A 22,073-nucleotide genomic window follows, 5' to 3' on the forward strand; every position below is an offset into this window, starting at 1 on the left:
TATGATTTTGTGAACTGGCCATGATTTCTTCTTCCTTTACTTCAACCAAACCCTTGTTCTGCCAGCAGAGCAGTGGGGTAGCTCCTCTAATTCTGTAACTGGTGGACTGACCTAAGAGTAAAACCCATCTGTTGGATCCTGCTGCATTACTTTATTAAGCACAGTTTGAAACATTGATGTTCTTAGTGTTATGTCCAACACTCACAGCCACAGAGAATTAGTTTGGCTTTACTACTAATAAGCTCCCAAACATCATGCTGACTTTTCATGGTTCTGATTTCTGTCATATCAGTTATAGAGCTGGGTTTCTCATGCTCAGCACTATTTTCATTTTGGCCTAAACAATTCTTTGTTGGGAGAGACTGCCCTATGCATTGGAAGATGTTTAGCACCAGATGTCAGTAGCACATTCTCCTCCTCCTCCACTTTGACTTGCAATGACCAAAAATGTCTGCAGATGTTGCAATGATTGGCAAAATCAGTTGTAGATGAGAATACTGCTGTAGAAGATGTGGCCTGAGAAGTAAGGTTTGGTGAGTCTTAGTGTACTTTTGTTTTCACAAATGAATGTATTCATGATGAACACCTTCGTGTGTGACTGCTTCTTAGAGTTTAGTTTATATTGATCTAATGGTAGAAATTGGAATAAATTAGGTGAAGCAGAGTTCAGCCTGTGCATACAAACAATTTTCTTCAAAGGTAGTTCTTCTCCTTCTGGAGAAAAAAAAAAATGTCCATAATCATATTAACATACATTTATGATTTAGATAGTGAAGAGCTGATGATTCAAACGATAACTTTGTTCTGCTCAAGAAACTTAGCTAGAATATTCTTATTTACAAATCTTGTCTTCTGAAGTAAAGTTGAGTCAACCTTACCTCTTTCTGAGGTCTTAGGAAGAGCCAAGTCAACCTCCCTGTGGTGGCACAGTGTGGAGAGTGGAGGTGGAATGACTGAGAAACTCTGAGGGGCAGGGATAAGGGGTGGGGTGTCACAACACTCACACAGAACAGATAGTTACTGTGCTTGCATTTACATTTGTCATGCAACTTAAAACCTTGTTATGGCGAAGTTCTCAAGCTGGACAGGTCTCCACTGGTTCTTCCATGGTTGGGAAGGGAGAAGTACTATACTATAAAGTGCTATGTTTTAATATAATCTTCGAAAATAATCAGCACACTAAGGGGAAAAAATAAAGGAAGGTGCTTTTTCAGACTAAGAACTTAAATATATATATTTTTCTTAGTTCCTGTATGTGGTCAAAATAATTCTATAAAGACTGACTATGGAGATACACATATTAAATGCTAATAGATTGCATAAAAACTACAGCCTATATAATTTTGCCCAAAGTAGCCTTACTAAGTAAGAACCCACTAATATTAACAAAACTTATGTGATTCCATTGATTCCAGGAAAAGGATCCAAGCAAAGCCAAATAGTCTGATATAATTGGCCTTACTCAACCCCTTTGATAATTAAGCTTGCTTAGTAGCTACTGTAATAAAAAGTGCTGACAGTGTTAAATAGTTGTGCATAATAGATAAAGCTAGCCTCATTGTTATCTCTGTATGTTTGTTTTTGTGCTTAATGTATAACAAAGATTAATTGGGGCCCATGTTTTGTTGTAATTTAGGGATGTAGAGATGACTGGTACACCTTAGTCTCTGGTTAGAAAAGAATCACCATTTATCTTACACATCAGAAGGCTGTTTCACGCTAATTGCTCATCTGAAAGCTCTACACATTTTTAAAATAATCTTAAATACTCAATCCACTTGGTATGAACTCAATTTGACAATTTCTCTTTGTTTGCAACTTGAGATACTTCAAGATTTCATCTGCTGAATCAGAGATCACTTGAATTCCTTAATCTAGAAGGAAAAGTATGAAGGAGTTACATGGGAATAAGTTATTTTAAGAAGTAAATTCTCTAGTTTTAAGAACAGACAAATCTGCAAAAACATTTTAAAATATATTCAACCTGTACTAGTATTCTTTTAAAAAAAATATGGCTTCATTTTTACTCAAAAATAAGCCAATTTGTTCTCTTAGTCCCATTGTGGATAGATTAAGAAACTAATTTGCAGGGACCCAAACTTATTCTAGGGCCTTTTAATACAAAGGTGCAATGAGCAGAGTACAGGACTTATGTCCCTGTATTGGTGTGACTGGGCTCTGCCTCCAGTAGACCTGCCTTGAACTTTGGCACCTTTCTGGTGTGACTAGATGACTACATTTTCTTTATTCATTTTTTTCCCACTATAGCAGCCTGATTAGATATTTTTGTTGTTATTGTTTTGTTTTTCCAGATACTGGGGATTGAGCCCAGGAATGCTCTGCCACTGAGCCTCATCTCCAGCCCTTTTTAATTTTTTATTTTGAGAAATAAAATAAATAAGTTGCCCAGGCTAGTCTCACACTTGCAATCTTCCTGCCTTAGCTTTCCAAGGGTTACAGGCATAAGCCACTGTGCCACACTTGATTCTTTTTTTTTTTTAATAAATCCATTGAGACTTATTTGATCTCTTTTAATATTTTATGATTTTAAACTTTTTTCTCTTATTACTTGTTTTGGGGGCAAAAAAGATGAGAATTATTTTATTGCTATAATTTGTTTATATATGCTCTATTAATTAATGTTTTTGTTGCAAATTTTAGTACTTCTAAACATACTCAAATCATGAACACCATCAGCAGGTAACTTAATTTAAAACAGTAGCAGCAGTAAGTTTTCCATTTGAGGGTTCTGATTGAACATTTCCTAAACTCAAGATGGACAGGGCTTGTTACTGCAATGGAAATGACAGCTCAAATTTCTGCCTAAGCATTAGAAGAACACACCACACCCAAATGGCTCCAGCTGGTGGCTAGAGATAAGAACTCAGGGGCATCTCTTTGGCTAAGAGACTGGGCTTCCTACTGTCCTATTCTCATCTTTAAACAGACTTCTTCAGGCATTTGCACATGAACTCAGGGATTCATGCCCTATTCTCTTATGTACACTACTAGTCCCCCTATCACTCATCCACTTGTGCCTAATTCTACATTCCTGCCCTGAGTGACCCAGAGACAGAGAATTGCCCTTCACGCTCATTACACTCTCCCTGCCCAGGGTCTATAAATAACAAATGTGTGAACTTATTCCTATTGTGATGGAGTGTTGAATTTGCACTTTCCATCTGAGAACCAGGGGCTTTCCTAGGCCAGATTTTCCCACGGGTGCCAGTATGGGAGTAAGGGTAGTGACAAAGGTTGGAGGGGTAGATCCAAAGCTCTGGTCAGGCAAAGATAAACAGGACACAGGTCAGACAAGAGCCACAAGGGCATATGTCAATATAAACAAGTTTCCTGTTTAAGGGACCCACGGTTGCAGATTGGACTACTGGGCCGGCCACCGGATGGACAAAAGAAGGCTCCTTTGAAAGACACGGTAAGTGTCCACCTTTCTTATTTTACAGTTAGGCTACCTTTGCTAGCTGCTCTATTGGTAGAACCCCAACTTAGCTGGGAGCTTTCAAAATAGTTACCCTTTATCTACCCCCCTGCAGGCCTGAGGAGTCTGTGGCAGGTGTACTGCAGAAATAAGCTGGGAAAGGAATTATAGAAACATAAGTGCCCCCCAAATAATGGTGTCTGCTCTATTTTTTCACCGAAAACCAATGAAGGGAACCAGTAATTGTGGGATGGGGGATCTCTATGACCTATTCCTCTCTTTACATCTTCCATCCTATCTCCAAGCAATGGCACTTAAGTGCTGGTCTTGCATACTCCTGCCCTCTCTTTTAAGACTTACAGGTACATTGGGCATGGTGGCAGACGCCTGTAATCCCACTGTTTCCAGAGGCTGAGACATGAAGATTCTAAATTTGAGGTCAGCCTCAGTAACTTAGTGAGACTCTATCTCGAAATAAAAAAAAGGCTGGGGAATGTATCTTAATGGTCCAGCACCCGTGGGTTCAATCCTAGGGGTACCCCCCCCCCAAAAAAAAGCTTAAGGGTATATATTTAAGTATAGATTCCTGTGTGATTCCTTCACTTGAAACTTTCTACTCATTAGGATAGTGACATAAGTATCAAAAAGAGTCATTGTTAGTTTTATGTTCCACAATATTACACATTACTTTTTCACCCCCAGAGACAGAGAAAGGTTTTTTTAGGAAAGCGGAGGCACATTCAAGGGACACTGTGGACTATCTCCTGCAGGAGAGACAGCTGTACACATTCCTTTATGAAAAAAATATTATTCAAAAAATATTAGCTCCTCTTCCCTCACCCTAATATTCTGAATAATAAACTCAATAAAGGGCATTATAAATTCTCTACATTGTTCACATAATTATATGCCTGAGTGCCAATGTTAAAAAAAAAAAAAGAATTCTTGAAATAAAGTGCATAAAGTAACTAAGAAATTGAAACAAATTTCCAGTTTATTTCTATACAATCTAAGAAGTGATGAGGTCATGAAACAAAGACGAAGTAGGCCAAGCACAGGTACTTTGTCTTTCACAGGCAGATGATGTGGCTTATTGTTGCTATTAACAGAAAATAAGATATATTTTTTAAAAGTGTAAAGAAACCATCATTAAGTTTTAAATGTGTTGGAAATCCCTAGAGGAAACAAAGAGCACTTGCGTTATAAAACACATTTCCTGTGCATCTTTTCAACCCTGTGACAACAGTTCACAGTAATTTCGAAGAGCTGATTGCAGTGCTCGTATTTATCTGTATTTTGCTTGATTCCGGCAAGCTGAGAGGGTCCTCTACATGAAGGCTGCCCCTTGTGGAACATCTGGTGGTTGCATTCCTTACACTGTCATTGAGGTGTCTCTGAAATCTGTCCTGTCATTAGAACTGGCTTTGGCCAGAATGAAAATTTAGAGAAGCAGCACATGAAGGTTCCTTGCAGCAGAGATGATGAGGCCAGGCCATTAGTGTGAACCCCAATAGTTGGGGTGGGGCAAGGAAATCCTTTCCAGTGAACATCCTGGTCTGGATGAGGCAGGATTTTATGTGGACCTCGAATGATGGCTGAGATCAGGAAGGTGGAGACACTCAGGAAAAATGACATTTTGAAATAGGGGGACTCTTTGGCTAGATTGGAGGAATTGAGATGGGACAGTGAAAGACAAGGATAGTGTTCTTGTTAGATTGTGGAAAGCACTTAAGGCTATCAAGAAGCTAGAGAACCTTCTCTTTCTTTCTGACTTTTCAGGGACCAAGACAATAATCAGGAAATATATTTTCTTTTGTAGCCCAGAGGGGCTTTTTGAGCTTTAGGGTTTGGATGCAGTGGTTAAGAGTAGGAGGGTTCAGTAGTCTGATTGCCTCTGTTGGAACACCACCTGTGTAATCTTGAGCAAGTTCCTTAAGCTCATCTTTAAAATGAGATTTTAAAAAACAGCAAAAAGCCAGGCACAGTGGTACATTCCTGTAGTGGTGCATTCCAGAAGCTCAAGGTCAGCCTGGGAAACATAGCAAGGCCCTCTAAACTACCTCCCCCCTCAATAAATAACTAAGCAGCATCTCTCTAAAGATTTTTTTGAGAATTAAATGGTTTAATGCATGCATGATGTTTATAATAGCACATGGTATATAATATATTTTAGGTAGATGATTATTCTATAAATTTATGGCTTTCTGCCACCTTTTCTCCTCATATCCTATTGATTTATTTTCTGAGAATTTAAGCAGAATAATAACATGGATAGAAATATATTAGAAATATTAATCTGGGGCTGGGATTGTGGCTCAGTGGTAGAGTGCTTGCCTAGTATGCATGAGGCACTGTGTTTGATTCTCAGCACCACATGAAATAAATAAATAGAATAAAAGTCCATCAACAACTAATAAAAATATTTTTTAAAAAAGAGAGGAATATCAATCCGGTAGCAGAGTTCAAGGTAAACTAAGAAAGGAAGACCTATTGTTGCAAGCAAGAAGTGGCTTTCCAGTTCCAAAAAACTGTCAAAGAATGTCTTGATCAAATAACTTTGCCAGTTTTTTTTTTCCTATACTCGTTTTAATTATTTTTGAAGAACATTTAAAGCACAATGGTATACATATTTTTACAATTTCACTTGGCTTTGCTCTGACACGGAAAAAGAAAACCATTCTAAAATGTGTTCCTTCTGAATCTTCTCTTGGGATCAGAAAAGCTTTTGCAAAAATTCTTTAAATGAGGAGAAGGATACAATCCAAAAGTTTCCTACAAGGCATCCTATAAGAGATGACCTCTGGACTGAAGTTCAACTTACCTTTTATGTAATTCCCTGAAGTAATAGGAATACTTTTTCCTTGTCCAGTGCCACTGGTTCTCAGGAGAACAAGGCAGAGTCTTTCCCAGTGAACAAACCCTCATCTTTAAATTCTTCACTTTCCCATTCACTTTCCCCCCCCTCACTTATGTTCCTCATTATGCTGTGGGGTCACTGCAGTATAAAATTATGTATTTTGCCAACACTACCTCAGATGGGAAAGAAGTTGATGACTATATTAGTAAATTTCAGATAAGTGAGCAGGTTTTGTCTTAGAGAATAATTTAGCATATTCTTAAATATGAAGGATATGAAAAATAGAAGCTGTTTGAAAACAGACCTAATGTTTGAGCAACCTGCGTTTATGTAGTGCCCTCCAACACAAGGTCATGAACAAATGAGATCAGATGAACAGGAATAAGCCACATCACTCTGGTTCTTGTACTCTTAGTATTGAAGTCCTGCAGCTCCTGCAAAATTCTCTAATTCTGTCCAGGATGCTCTGTGGGGGAAATACATGTGTCATCTAATATCTATCCCCTACTTCATGGCATCCACCATTTTCTCTCTTCTTTTTCTCCAGCATCATTTGTTACTGGTGATCTCCATTTTTGGGGTGTCCACAGTAAGGTGTCCCGCTTGAGATTTGGTGCCTTTCCTGCCCAGGAGCTTCCTCAGAAACTTTGATAAGCCAAAGTGAGGCTGTGGAGGGTGCAGAGGGAGGTCATTCTGCATAGCACTTTGTAAAGTGGATCCCAAAGGAGTGTTGTTTCCCTGCATCCCAGAGTCTGTAATTGAATTTTAGTGAAAGTTACTCTTTTCAATTTTTATTTGAAGTCCTCATCCCAGCCCAGGAGCTAGACTTGAAGACAAGTTTTGAGTACCTTGCACTCAAGTATGAAACACCATTTTTAAAATGAAGCCCGTAAGCAGAATTCTGTCTTCTTTTCAAGTGAGTTTCTCCAAGGAAGAATCTTGATCCTGCATGTAAACAGATTTAGGCCAGAAATCCCAGATTTTTAGCACAGTTGGGCTTCAAGCTGGGACTCCAAATATAATTAGATGTTTTCCTATTCTACCTTTACAGAAGTGCTATAGTATGAGCATTAATCATTTTTTCTTTTTTTGTTGTTTTCAAGCCATTATATAAAATTAGAGTTTATGGTTTTAGTTATGGTGAAAGTTTAGCACATTGGATTGATTTTTGCAACTACATTCTTATCTTGGGAAACAATCTTCTCCGGATGGATATTGTTTTGCTGAGAAAATTGCCATGACACAAAACTTCCATGGAGAGCTTCCAAATGAACGTGGGAATCAATTTATAATGATTCTTGTGTTTTATTTTGTGTAATAAGATTAAGCAACATTTGAACTTTTTAAAGGGTGATACCTCCCTAAGGGTAGGTCCAACTTTTTTTTTTTTTTCCCGTATTCTTAACCCTGTGCTCAATACAATGCCTGCTGCCGAGAATTGGTTCAATAGACGTTTGCTTCATTAATTATTCTATTGGGAGCCTTAATATTAGAAAATGAGAAAATTTGGGTCAACAGGTTATGATTGATTTGAGTCAATCCATTTTTACAGAATGTTTACACATTTCTCTGTTAAGATGTTCTACATCCTTTGAGGTTTGCTTCCAATATTATCTCCTCTAAGAAATATTCCCAGCTCAAAAATATTTACTAATTTTTTGAAAATATATTTCTCAAAAGTAAAGTGATTAAGTCTTTGGTCCTGTTTTAAATGGTTTGAAGACATTTATTTATGAGCATAAAATGCAAATGAACTTTCAAGCTTTGTTAGATTATTCAGTGTTAGATGATTAGAATGACCAGGTTTACAAATCCATTCTGTGTCCTGACTTTCTTTTGACCTGGTTTGAAAACTTTGCATAAAGTGGCCCTTTATCTCTTATTAATTCCAAAGATGACAGACACAGAATTTCATTGTCTGGTGAGTGGAAGCTGCATTCTTTGATTAGCTACTTTGCCCTTGTTGAAGCCTTGATTTATTGGGGCAGAGCAAGCACTGGCTTTTGTGTGTGCTGAAAGAAACTCAGATGTAAGAATAATTTATAGTTCCCTCTTTGTGGCTAAAAAAATAGATAAATAAAGGTTATTTTAATTATATTATTATAGAACCTGTTCTAAAACTGAAGAAAGATATTGTAATAAGAAGGACATCAAGCTCCTGTTTCAATTAACTTAAAATAAATGTTAAAATCATATTTTGAGGCAGATTGGCCCTTCTGAACTTTTATCTTGATTTTACAGAGAACAATGTCTCTTCCAGTCTGGCATCAGAGCTGGGAAGAGTAGCATTTTTGCAGCTCCCAGGCAAGTTACATTTACCAAAACAAAGCGTGGGCGGCAGGTAGTGGGAAGAAATGGCTGGTAGCACTTTGCACCTGGGAAAATGCTACCCCAAAGCAATCTAAAATACTAGAGGTGACTAGGAAACTGTATTCAGCTGTCTACAAAAACCAGTAGCAAATATTAGACCTTACCAAGTTTGCTTGGGTTTCCCAGGCTTTCATTCTCTCCTTTTTAGTACTCTGATAAAGCCTGTGTTTTGGCAAGGTCCTCTGCTACATGATCCCTCTATTAAAACATATTTGGAAAGCCCTACAGAGTCAGAGCATTTTCTGTAATAGGATAAAGTCTGGATTTCTCTTTCTGAGCCAGCCAAGACTTTGTTTAATCATCCCAGTGTGAGTGCAAACTTTCAATAGTGTGGATAATCGCAAATTCAAACCCTGGCTCCTAAAAATTGAGGGTAAGTAGGATTTCAGAAACTTGTGTAGGCAATAAGATGAGTGGTAGGAATGGATTCCATGGGTGGATGGATTGGGGTGAGGGGCAAAGAGTATCTTAAGCAGAGAACAGTAACAAAGCAAATGACTGGCGGTGGGAAAATTCCAAGTGTGTTTGTGGAATGGTAAATAACCTGGTTGAATAACAGGTAACATTTTAGGTATTTATAATATGCCGGGTACTAACTCATTTATTTGTCAAAACAACATTCTATAGAAGACATATTCCTATCACTGTTTGATAGATGAGGAAACTGAGGTTTAGAGAAATCCAATAACTCACCCAGGGTCACACAGCTAGAGAGTGGCAGAGTTTGTGATTCTAGGTTGGCTGGATTCAGCATGAGTTCTTAGCCATGGTGCTACCTGTGACCTTTCAGCTGTGACAGATAGCAGGGACTTTTTTTTTTTTTTTTTTTTTAGAGGAGGAGAGGGCAAGAGAAGTGGCAGATACTCTGAAAAATAGTACAACACTCAGCTACTTTTTCTAAGCTTCACCTGAATGTAGTGACTTCTCTTCACCAACTAAACACCAAGCTCATTATTACTACCATCTTCCTGAGCAACGCTCCCCTTGAAGTGGATATCCAAGCTGCAGAATCATCATGAGGTACCCAAGCACCAAGGCCAGGGTCCTTGTAGTCAATGGGTGCCCTGTCATAATCCTCCTCCTTTGTAGGTCTCTCCTCTACCTTCTTGTTGCAGCCCAGCTATTGCAGCTCTGCTTTCCACCCTCATATTCTTACCTGAGCTATTACAACCACCAACTAACAGAAATACCTATCTCTGCTATTCCCACAATGCATCCCGCAGAGACCAGTTAGAAAACTTTCAGAAGCTAGAGATCTGATCACATCACTCTCTTCCAAACTTGAAGCTTCCAAATTGCCTACAGCATTCTGTCCAGGTTCTACAGGCTTCCTTCAAGGGCCTCCATTTTGGGGTCCTACAATGACTGTATACCCTCAAATGCATATTTTGAAATCCTAATCCCTAATGGGATGGCATCAGGAGGTGAGAACTTTGGAGGTAATTAGGTCATGAAAGTAGAAGGTAGTACTCTCAGGAATGGCATTAGCTCCCTTATAAGAGATCCCAGAGAATCCCCTCTCTCTCTTTTCCCACTTATGAGGCCACAATAATAAATAAGCAGTGTACAATCCAGAAGAGGCCCTTATAAGATCTCAATCATTCTGGCATATTCTTGGACTTTCAGCCTCCATAACTGTGATATATTTCTGTTGTTTAGCAGCTGCCCAGTCTTTGGTACTCTATTACAGCAGCCTGAACCAAGACAGGTCCCCACCTATCCTTCCAGCCTTATCTCATTCCCATCTCCTCATTGCTATCACCTTTCTGAGCACACTAACCAGACTTCCCCAAACCCTACCTTATGCTTTCCAGCCTCCTCTCCACATCTTGTTAATGAAGCATCCCTGGCTGAAATACTCCTGGCCAAACTCCATCCCACCTCTTAAAACCTTTCTTTATCCTCCCAGATAAAATTAGTTCCTCCTCTTAGTTCTCCCATAGGATATTCCATATGCCTCACACTACAGATTCTCCATTCTCTGTATTACACTGTGGCCTTTTGAGTTTAATACTTTCTCCCCAATTAGACTACATTTGTAGAGAAGGACACTGCCTTACTCATCAGTGTGATTCTGAAATGAAGACACAAGCACTTGGTCCTGGGCAGAAGCTACATTTGAAATTGAACTCGATGGGCCCAAATGATTGTCCTTGACAGTAGATCATACCTTGGGAAGCAAGTGGTTATGGAACCACCTGGGGAAGAGTGGCACAGAAATAAATCCAAAGGATTTTACTGTACAATGTCCAGGCTAGGGAGTTGAGACAAAGCAAGAAGAGTTTACAGAATTCTTTACCTTGGCATGTTTTTAATAATATGGGATGTTTTCTCATAAACTGAGGGTATTCCACATCATTTCCTATTATTTTGGTATGTCTACAATTGGCATGGGACAAACTTGACAGAAGACTAAGACAACACACAGAATGAATTCCATATATATTATTTTTAAAAGTTTTAATTTTAATTGACAAATTATAGTTGCATATATTTACGGGGTCCCAAGTGTTATGTTATGATTTTTAATACAATCTGGAATGATTAAATCAAGCTACTTAACATATCTATTACCTCAAATATTTAACATTTTTATGAGAACATTTGAAATGTGCTCTCTTCACAATATTGAAATGTACAATACTCAATTATTAACTGGGTTAGTCAGCTTTTTGTTACTGTGACAAAATACCTGAGAAAATCAACTGAGAAGAGGAAAGGTTTATTTTGGCCCATGATTTCAAAGGTATCAGTCCATGGTCAGCTGGCTCCATTGCTTTAAGGCCTGTGGTGAGGTAAAAAAGATCACCAGTAGAAGGCTGGCAGAGGAAAGCTACTTACCTCATGGCAGCTAAGAAGTAGACAGATAGGAAGAAGCTAGGGACAAGACATAGTCCCCAAGGGCATACCCCCCAAGGACCTACTCCTTTTAACTAGGTCCCATCTACTACAGTGTCCACCACCTCCCAATAATCCATTCAATTTTGTATTCATCCATTTATAATCCATTAATGAGACCAGAACCATCATGATCCAATCACTTCCCCAAAAGTCCCATCTCTGAATATTGCTGCATTGGGGCCAAGTCTTCAATATATAAACTTTGGGGAGAAATTCCAGATCTAAACTATAACATTAACCATGTTCTCCACATTGTGCAACTGATCTCAAAAGAGTAATCAAACTGATGATAGTCAAAGCATACAAAACTTCAGTTAGATAGAAGGAATATATCTGACTTTTTAAAAAGATGAATTCCAGAGATATCATAACCTGCATCACACATGGCTTTACAAAATCATAATGCACTAACTACTATACAGAGGCGAAGTAAAATAATGACTTCTAATAAGCTATATTTCTGGATGTAAATACTTGGTTTGGAACTACACTAGAAGACCTTGAGGAGTTGTCTGTGTTTGCACCAAGGATACATCAGCCACACATGCAGATTCACGCAGGTGGGTAGTCTCAGTGACTCACACACACAAGCTGCATCGCTGGGGAAATGCCAAAGCAAACTAGGTGCAATTTGTCCTCAATTTACATGGCAGGTATAAATCTGAAAATCTTCATGTATATTGAAATCATGCAAAAATTTGTTGTTATATATAAAATAGAGTTAGATTCTAGGCTCAGATAATTATAAACAGATGTTTCATCTGTTTGGAAAAAAATGAATGTCTGAACAAAACCCCAAAATTGTGTGGGATGTAGAACAAACCTCTGTTGGGTCATGCTGTACCATGTCTTGTGAAACATTCAGTTTCCCTAGCTTCCTCTAAATGCTAACATCACACCCAAATGTTATGGCAACCCAAAGTAGTCCATTCAATTTCAAGAAACGCCTCTGGCAGGTAATTTTACCCCACTGAAAACCTTTGACCTAGGTCACTGTAACGAAGGTAAGTGAATCACCATGGTTGACTTTGCTAGAAAGCAACCAAATCAGAACTACACGTAATCCCCATCTCTTGACCAGTGCTATTTTGTTAGTTGTATTTATATACAGAGTCATATGATTTATGTTACATTTGTGCATACTTTCACATATGATGACATTTGTCATGTTTAAAACCATCTACTCAGCATCTGATTAAAATTAGTTGTACTGTTCAACTCAGTTACAATAGTTGTGTATGTAACACAGACTAAAGGCAGGAAAATGTTGCAATTTGTAATTACTCTTACATTTCTAATTATATGGCTGGGTAGGTAATGGCATGACCTTTCTGCTGAAATCAACTACTGTGCCCTGAAAATAACTGCAGAGGTAGGAAAGTACCCAAGACTCCTGCAGTTCTGACACCTGTTGCAAGTTGGCAGACCCCCAGGATACCCACAGGCTTGATAACTTGCTGGAAGGACTCACAGAACTTGCTGAATGCAGTTGTACTCACAGTTATGGTTTATTACACTGAAAGGATACAGGTTAAAATCTGTCAATGGCAAAAATACACAAGACATAGTCCAGAGAACTTCCAAGTGTGGAGTTTCTGATGTCCTTTCCCAGTTGAATCATGGACAGGACTAACTTCTCCTAGCAATGATGTGACAATATGCGTAGAGTATGCCCAACCAGAGAAGTTCGCCTGAACCCTGGTGTCCAGAGATTGTATTGGGGTTTGGACACTTAGACAAGGTTGATGTCATGGGGCTGACTTTTAGTCTATATCAAGCTGATACCAAGTAACTCAGAGCCCTTCCCTCAAAATTACATCATCAGACTATGGGTGTAGCCTGGGTCCTTAAGTAAACAAGGACACTTTTATCAGGAGTACATTCCAAAAGCCTAGAAATCACTTCCAGGTACCAAGAGCAAAGGCCAGACAGCTCTTTGAATAAGATTATTTCTTCTCTTTTTCTCTTTCCAGTGCTGGGGATGGAACCCAGGGTCTCATGTATGCTAGACAAGAACTCTACCACTGGGCTAAAACCCCAGCCCCATAAGCTTAATTCTTTACTACAAAACAACCTAAGGTGCTACAAAATATTTAAAAGTTCTTTTCTAAAGAGTATTAAGGAACTGACACAATAATGGAATTATTAAACCAAACTGAACTGAAGGTGGAACATAGAGAGTTAAGCAAATAAAGCTCGAAAGCTTGAGAACCATTACAATACTAATTGGCTTGTCCAGCTGGCCTGGAAGGGGTGGAGAAAAAGCCCAAACCAGGGCTGTCCCTACGTGGGACATCTAATGGAATACCCTTCTACTTGTAATGCTGGGACCTCAAGAGTAGGGTAAGCCAGGAAAAAAAAAAATTCACCTTAAGCTGTCCTCAAGAGAACACAAGGATATTTACCTTGGCACTAAATAGTGGTGGAGGAAGAAGGGACAATGATCCTGAGATGTAACAATAAGTTTATATTTATAAAAATTTGTAGCTCAATTTCCCAGATTTTTGGTCCAGTAGAACCTCGGGCTGTGATTTTTATCTAAAGTGGCTGTCTCCCTGCACTTGAGAGAAGTGAATTTGAGTCCTCTCTGGAGGACCACACATTCATCTTAGGCCTCAAAGAATTCTCACAATTAATTTTCTAAAGAAAATGAGCAGCCCATAGGGAATATAAAAAAAGTTTAAGCACCCAAGGAAATAAGACAGAAGAGTCGGAGCCAATAGAATAAGCAGAAATGGATCTACCAATACTTCAGATATTGGAAGTATCAGAGAGATGATAAAACAATTATGCTTTCTATTTTTTTAAGAATGTAAGACCCTAGTTACTACAAAACATGTTAGGAGAGTTTAGAACAATGAATCCACATCTTAGAGTTGTAAAGGGCCCCTACACGTAATTTTCACACACATAGACAATCAGTGCAAATCATTGATCTAGAAATGTATAAAGAGATGTGGATGAGCTATGTTGGCTATAGTCAAAAGTGCATATGCTAACCTTTGATATTTTGAATAAAAAAAGTGGAAGCTGGGTGCAATGGCCCATGCCTGTAATCCCAGCAGCTCCGGAGGCTGAGGCAGGAGGATCTCAAGTTCAAAGTCAGCCTCAGCAATTTAGTGAGGTGCTAAGCAACTCAGTGAGAATCTGTCTCTATAAAATGCAAAATAGGGCTGGGGATGTGGTTCAGTGGTCAAGTGTCCCTGAGTTCAATCCCAGTACCACCCCCTGCAAAAAAAGTGGAGATCTCGTGATTTATATTACTCGGTGCAATTTTGAAAAGTGTAAATACAGTTCTTCCTCCAGTTGCTTCACTTAAAAAGAATTAATTAGCTCTACCCATTTATTAACTATTTGGCTTTGGGCACATATTTTAATATCTGTGAAATGAGGATAAAAATAGCAATGAGTCAAATTTGAGTTATATAAGGATGGGGTGGTATTGATTTCATAGGAAGATTGTGAAGAGTAAATAAGACATTGCATGTAAACCATGTAACATACCTGGCCACTAAGAATTGATTGATATGTGATGGCATCTTTTAAAAAAAGAAAACATGCTCAAAGGAGGATTATTATGAGCACCTACTTGAAAAAGGTATACAACGTGGCATTCCTTCATATATCTAACACACATGGATTAAACTATATTTTAATTCTGGATAGATGTGTCTGTTATGGAGTCAAGGAAGAGTGTCAGTGGGACTGTTGTTCACAGGAGTTTGCCTGGACAGGTCATTATATTCACCTAATTCCCTCCTTCTTATACCTTTTCCCTATTAACCTTTGATTCCCTTGTCTTTCCACTCAGTGAACATGGAGTCAGATTCAGCTTCAGCAAAATAACATTTCAAATCTGTGAAAATTATTTAATCACCATTTCTCTGTTAAGTTGAATAGATCAACTTTAAACTTTTTTTGGGGGTGGGGGGGGTTCTGTGGATGGAACCCAAAAGCGCTTAACCATTGAGCCACATCCCCAGCCCTTTTTATTTTTTTATTTTGAGACAGGGTCTCACTAAGTTGCTTAGGGCCTTGCTAAGTTGCTAAGGCTGGCCTCAAACTTGCAATCCTCCTGCTTCAGGCTCCCCAGTCACTGGGATTACGAGCATCTGCACCACACCCAGCTAGCTTTAAGCTTTTCCTCTGGTCATTTTTCCAAAGCCATCGTCATCATCACTATTTTAGAACGTCTGCTTGTTTTATCATGTCCCACCCAGTGTGGAGCCCAAGGAAGACATTTTATTCTATGATATCTGACTACTGCTGACTCATTTGCAAGATGAATTTCCTCCTCCTACGTATGTTTCCTGGTACAGTGTCATGCCTGGTTTTATTCTTTCAGAGGTTGGCGACTGAAAGAATTTGGCTTGCAGGCCAAGTCCACCGACTGCCTTATTTTGTAAAGTGTTATTGGAACACAGCCACATGCATTATTCTAAGTATTTTCTATGGCTGCTTTTGTGCTGCAGCCACAGAATTAAGTAGTTGTGACAGAGACCTTATGACCCACAAAAGCCTGAACTACATCATATCTGAGCCTTTGCAGAAGAACCTTCTGACCCTGCTTTAAAACATTATTATTTTCTGAGGCATGTTTACCTCTGGTGCCTTCTCTCCCACCTCATCTCTCTCCCCTGCCTCTTGTTCACCATGCTCAAGCCTCCACTAAGACCTTCCCTGCCTGGGGACTGTCTGCAGGACTGCTTATATGTTCCAGCTGTCATCACCTCCTCAGAGAGGCACTCTCACCACTCTACCTAAATATTTCCTTCTCTCACATACCAAGTTGTTCTTTTTCACATTATCCTGTTCTTTCTTCAAAGCATGTATCACAATTAGAAATTGCATCTTTATGTGTTTACTTTCTTATTTAAGGCCTCTCTCCCCTCTTTTCTGTGAGCTCCATGAGTGAGGGACAATGTCTCTTTTATTCATCACTCTGTCCCCAGAGCCTGGCACATAATAGGTGCTCAATAATTAATTGGTGAATAAATGAACAACTAAGTGGCAAATTTGCATGTATAATGACCTTCCTTTTATTTTGCAATTTGGATTTTCTCCTTAAATGTAGTACTTCTCTTTGATAATGTTTGTTATAATTTCTCTCCTTTGCTCCAAATTATCAAGGTCATGCAGTATTTAAATTTTTTTCTCTCCTTTGTGGTAATTTCTCTCCCAGCTTGATGCCATTTGCAAACTTAATGAATACTATTTGGTTATTTATGTACTTAGGAGCAGAATGAGGAAGACATGTTGTACTGACTACTCTGTTATATTTGGGTTGTTTCAGTAATAGGAACACTGAATCTTCACAGAGAAAGTATCAACTCATTCCTGAATGAGATGCTAGAAATAGTATGCTAGAATATTAATGAATACTTTGTAAATTGCATAATGTTTGTTTCTGGGATATTTGTATGTTGATGGCCATATACATTTTGATTTCTAGAAAAGCATTCCCATATGCCAAAATTGATTACATTTATAAAGTATTCTCTAATTACAAAAATTTTCCTTTCAAAACTGTCTGCAGTAAATGCCTCTTCAGAGTAAAATGAGATGCAGCAGAGAAAATGAAAATCCTTATGCAGTGTGCCAATTATGGCCCTGATTAAACTGTGTCTCTACTTTGCAGGGAAGGCACTTATGAAATGTCAACTTTGCTACTGCCAATTTCCTTGTGTACCTTTCCTTACCTACCACTCTGTCGGTCCAGTAAAATTCAACGGCTCCTTAACAATTCAAGAGCACTGTGTAGAGGGGAAGAGAACTTAGAGAATGTAGGTAGGAGCAGCAGATCTCAAACAGTGCTTCCTACTCATCAGTATCAGCATTACTGGGAACTTGTTACAAATGAAAATTCATGGAGTTCACTCCATCTCTACCTAGTCAGGAACTTGGTAGGATGTTTTAGAGCAAAATTTTTGTTTATGATACTTGTCAAAGACAGTAAGGCAGATTTCTTCAAAGGAGAGTTCCACAATGGGGGGGGGGGGTTTGCCTCAGGAGAGAAAGATTGGGCTCAACTCCAAATACAACAACAAGTGGGAATTGACAGCTAAGGAGCAAGATGGGATTGGGATAGGGTCATAGGATGGAAATTTACTGAGAGGAAACATTAGGTCTAAGAGAAGATTCTGGCTGAATGGACTTAACCAGATTCTTCCTTAAGGCAGGCTGGAGTGATCAGACATCAGCTGGGGATAGTGAAGGATGAGTACCAAGAACAAGGGCAGAAGATTCTAGCTAAACCAGTCCAGCTTGCTAACATGGACATTCAATGATAAATACAGAAATCTAAAAGTCAGAGCTTCACTAAGAAGAGATTTCAGAGGGCCTTGGTCCCAGAGTGGTGAAGGACAGAATCTTGGTCAGGTGGGAGGAGAAAGGAAGTCAGCAATCTGTGTTCTAGAAAGTCCTCCAGAAGAATCTGATGCAGACAAACTGTTGAAGCACTGAATAGGAAGACAAAATTATACCAGGTAGTGTTTAGATAGGACCCTTTTGTTTTAACTCACTGTTTAAAGTGCAGAGATCCCCTGGCTGTGTGCTAAGTAGTGAAGCTTTCTAATCCAGTCTGTCCTCTCCTGACTATTGCTGAAGCATTGCTCTTGGGATGAATCTCAAAAGAGCAGTGAATTTCTTCCATATTTTGGAAAGATCTTCAGGTGTAAAGATCTTAACTTAGATGTGAATAATAATTGCACTGGGATCTTTCTTCTCTGTTGCCAGAATTTGAAATCCTGCAACTTTTTTTTTTGTTTTGTTTTCATTAAAATTGACCTTGGGTCCCCTTGTTAGTCTCTCCCTACCTTCTGGGCTGAGATGAAGAGAGATACTGATATTTGAGCAATGCCAACACATTTGTTACTTTCACTCAGGAAATGTTAATTACTATTACTACTATTATTATTGGTATTAAGTATAGCTGTAGCCAAAATTCTGACAACAAATATTTTCGAATTATCTTTTATGCACTCAGCATTCTGCCAGACACAACTAAGTCTGGTTATTTGTGGTTACTACAATCAAGGAGTTTACAATGTAACAGTGCCATCCTTTTTTCTAATCAAACTGAGAGAGGAAAGAATTGAAAGGTATTTATTTAGGATTCGAGCTAACTACTTTGAAGTATAAATATTCACAGAAAAGGAAGCAGACCAAAGAATTAATAGGATTATGGACTAAAAAGAACTGAGGCTATGAAACAATTGCTCTTTCTAATCATGCTTTGGCAAAATTGAAAGAATTTCGTAGGCAGTAGAATACTTTGCAAAGAATACATAGAGGATAAAAAAGATCTCTTGTTTGAACATGAGAAAGTGTTAACATATGATTTAAAATGAATAGAGGCAAAAACCTTTGTCTCTTTTAGAATAATATCAGATGGTATTTTACAACACAAAATGAGAGAAAGAATATTAATTGGCATACCCAGTAAAATAACACGTAAGATATAATTTTATAACAAGGGAACTATATCTGGCTTTCTGTTTTTGTCTATCAGAACATTGAAATATTTATGTATCTAGAACTGATAATAGTTAAAGGGGTTCTTTAACATCTAATTTTATTAAGATATGAAAATAATTCTTTCAGAATGAATTCACCCACTGAATAGCAATTGATATGCATTTTATTATACATTTTAAAAGCATAAATATATACGCAGCTGCATATGCTATTGAGTGGGGCTTTGATGTCAATACTCTATTTTTTCGTGTTAAGTATTGGATGATTGTCTTTACACAGGCATACAAGGGAAGGTTCTGTTTTGGATTTTTCATCTCCTTGGTTATCCAAATCCATCATATCCACCTTCCCCCATAAGTCCTGGGCTTTCTTCTTGTCCCACTTGATTCTGGGCCAAGAGTACCAACTTATGTAAAAACCACTTAGATTCTGTCATTTAAAAGCTGTGTAATTTTGGGCAACTTAGCCTCTTTGGACCTCTTTCCTCTTGTGTGAGATGATAAAATAATACTCTATTTCATAGGGTTGGGTGTGAAAATTAAGACAATGATTGTATAGTACATAGCATTTTGCTCAACACATGCTAAGCACTCAATAAACAGTGGTGGAGTTTGTCTTTCTGTTTTCTTTCAGGATACCTCTTACTGGTTGCAAATTGTCTCCAGTCAATCAGATTTGTAAATAGATGTTCATTTTGAAATGCAGTCATTATAGAGGGTTTTGTTTCAGTATGTGCTGCAAAACCCTAGCTGTCTGCCTCACTGGGAAACTACAAACTACTAACTGAAAAATTGCAGATTGTTATTATTAGAGACGGTGTTGTAGCACACCATTGCTCTCTTATCTGAATATTATTCTTTAGCTGGCTTCTCTAGCCAATCTTGGGTTCTTCATTTCAATGGTTGGAGTGTCTTCTTGCTAGGAAAGTTTTCTTCCTTTGGGTCTCAAATAAAGATTGATACCCCTACATAGGTTCTAACAGTTTTTTGTTTTTAACTGCTGTGACTAAAAGACCCAACCAGAATAATTTTAAAGGAGGAAAAGTTTATTTGGGGACTCACAGTCTCAGGGGTCTCAGTCCACAGATAGCCAGTTCCATTCTTCAGGGTTTGCAGTGAGGCTGAACATCACGGCAGAAGAGTGCGGTGGAGGAAAGCAGCTCACATAATGGCCAGGAAATAGAGGGAGATTCCACTCTCCAGATACAAAATATATACCCCATAGCCACACCCCCCAATGCTCACCTCCTCTGTCACATCCTATCTTCCTTCATTCTCCACTCAGTTAACCTCATCAAGGGATTAATTTGCTGACTGGATTAAGGATCTCAATCATTTCTCCTGTTAACCTTCTTGCATTGTCTCACACATGAGCTTTTTGGAGACACTTCACATCAAAACTATAACATAAGACTTCCTGAATAACAGCATTAAACATTCTTTCGGTATTTCAGAAGGACTTAGGGGAAGAAATAAATCAAAAGGTTTTAAAAATGAAAATGTCTATTCCTAGTTACAGGAGTATGTAATGGAGAGGGAGGTTGATGAAAGGGGTTAGATAAACGAAATATCCCAGAGTGTGGGAAAGAGAGAAAGAAGAGGAAAGCAGATGGTTTATGGTGTCAGGAATGATGTAAGAGAAAGAAGATGTATAGATGTGGTTCAAGCCACTAAGAGAATCTGAGGGAAACACAGGAGTAAATCATACATAGATCACTGGCAGTGTAGCTGAGCTACAGGTTGGATGTGTCTCCTTGTACTTGTGAGGGTAACAATTTTAAAATCTTTATGCTTTCTCTTTTGCCTTCCCTCTCAGGATTCTGGAGAGCATTTTTTTTTTTTTGCCTTGGGAAGACTGTTGCAAGGTGCATATGTGAAGAGAGGGGGTGTCTGTTGAGGGAGTAGGATGGGATGGGAGAGAACAAGATAAAAAGAAAAGCCAATAAGAAACAGAAGGAAGTTTTAACTTCAGGAGCTAATGCTCCTGAAATTCAAATTTAGATTTTACAGTAAGACACAACTCTTAGAAGTCAGACTTTATAAGAAAAAGCAGTCTGATTCTTTTATTTACCATTAATGAAAGTCCAAGGTTCATCGTCGGAGATTAAAACGCACACACATAGACAGCAGTGTCAAAGATGAAGCACTTTACTGCAAGCTGGTGCTAGTTTATATAGAAAGTGAGAGTCAGTTATCTTCAACCAGGAAGCTCCTGGGGCCAATCATAGTAAAGGTCAGGTCATCACCTAGCACGTCCGCCCTGCATAAGAATCAGGGGGGGGCACGAACTGTCCATGAGTACGGAAGAGGAGAGGGCCAATTAGAAGGTTTTCAAAACAATTTGTTATCCGCCCACTGGCAACTTGCCCACCGCCATGTTGCATTAGGGGCTCCTTATCTGAAAGGCCCAGGGAGTTCTCAGGGAGACTCCCAACAATTAATGAATGTATCCAGGCCTGAGGACCATGGAAGTACATTTGGTTCAAGTCCCAGGAGACAGGAAGAGAGTCTGAGTTGAGTTCTTGTGAGAAATTCCAGGTTTTGTGTGACCGAATTGACACAGAGAAAATTCCTGCCTGTTTCTGAGAAGGGATACAGGAGTATGGTCAGGTGATGTGACAGAGATGGGTAGAATTGCTCCTAATGCAGGATGCAAGGGACAGCCCAGACCAGGGATTGGATGGATGAGAATAACAGAACTCTGAGGTTTTATGGGCTGGGGAGAGCCAGGGTGGAGCTGACTCAGCAGCAGGGCCCTAGCCTGACAGGCTGAAGAGAGAGCAGCCAGCAGTTTGCAGTACTAGACCCTAATCCCAGCCACAAAATCTCAAGGATGACCACTCAAACTTTGGGTTGGAATGGCCATGGCAGTAAAACAAAATTCTTCATCATGATGATATTTTTTAAAGATCAGAGGTGACATTTGAACTGATGGGTATGAGTTTTACTGAAATCAATTCTCTAAATTTTTATGGAACATGATATTTAAGATCCAGTCAGTACAGAAAAAAAGGAGTTAAGAGAAATCCCAGGG

The sequence above is a fragment of the Marmota monax genome, unplaced genomic scaffold, assembly GCF_021218885.2.
Source record: "Marmota monax isolate L192 unplaced genomic scaffold, Marmota_monax_Labrador192_F-V1.1 WCK01_AAM20220418_F8-fsc00013, whole genome shotgun sequence".
NCBI classification, from domain to species: domain Eukaryota; kingdom Metazoa; phylum Chordata; class Mammalia; order Rodentia; family Sciuridae; genus Marmota; species Marmota monax.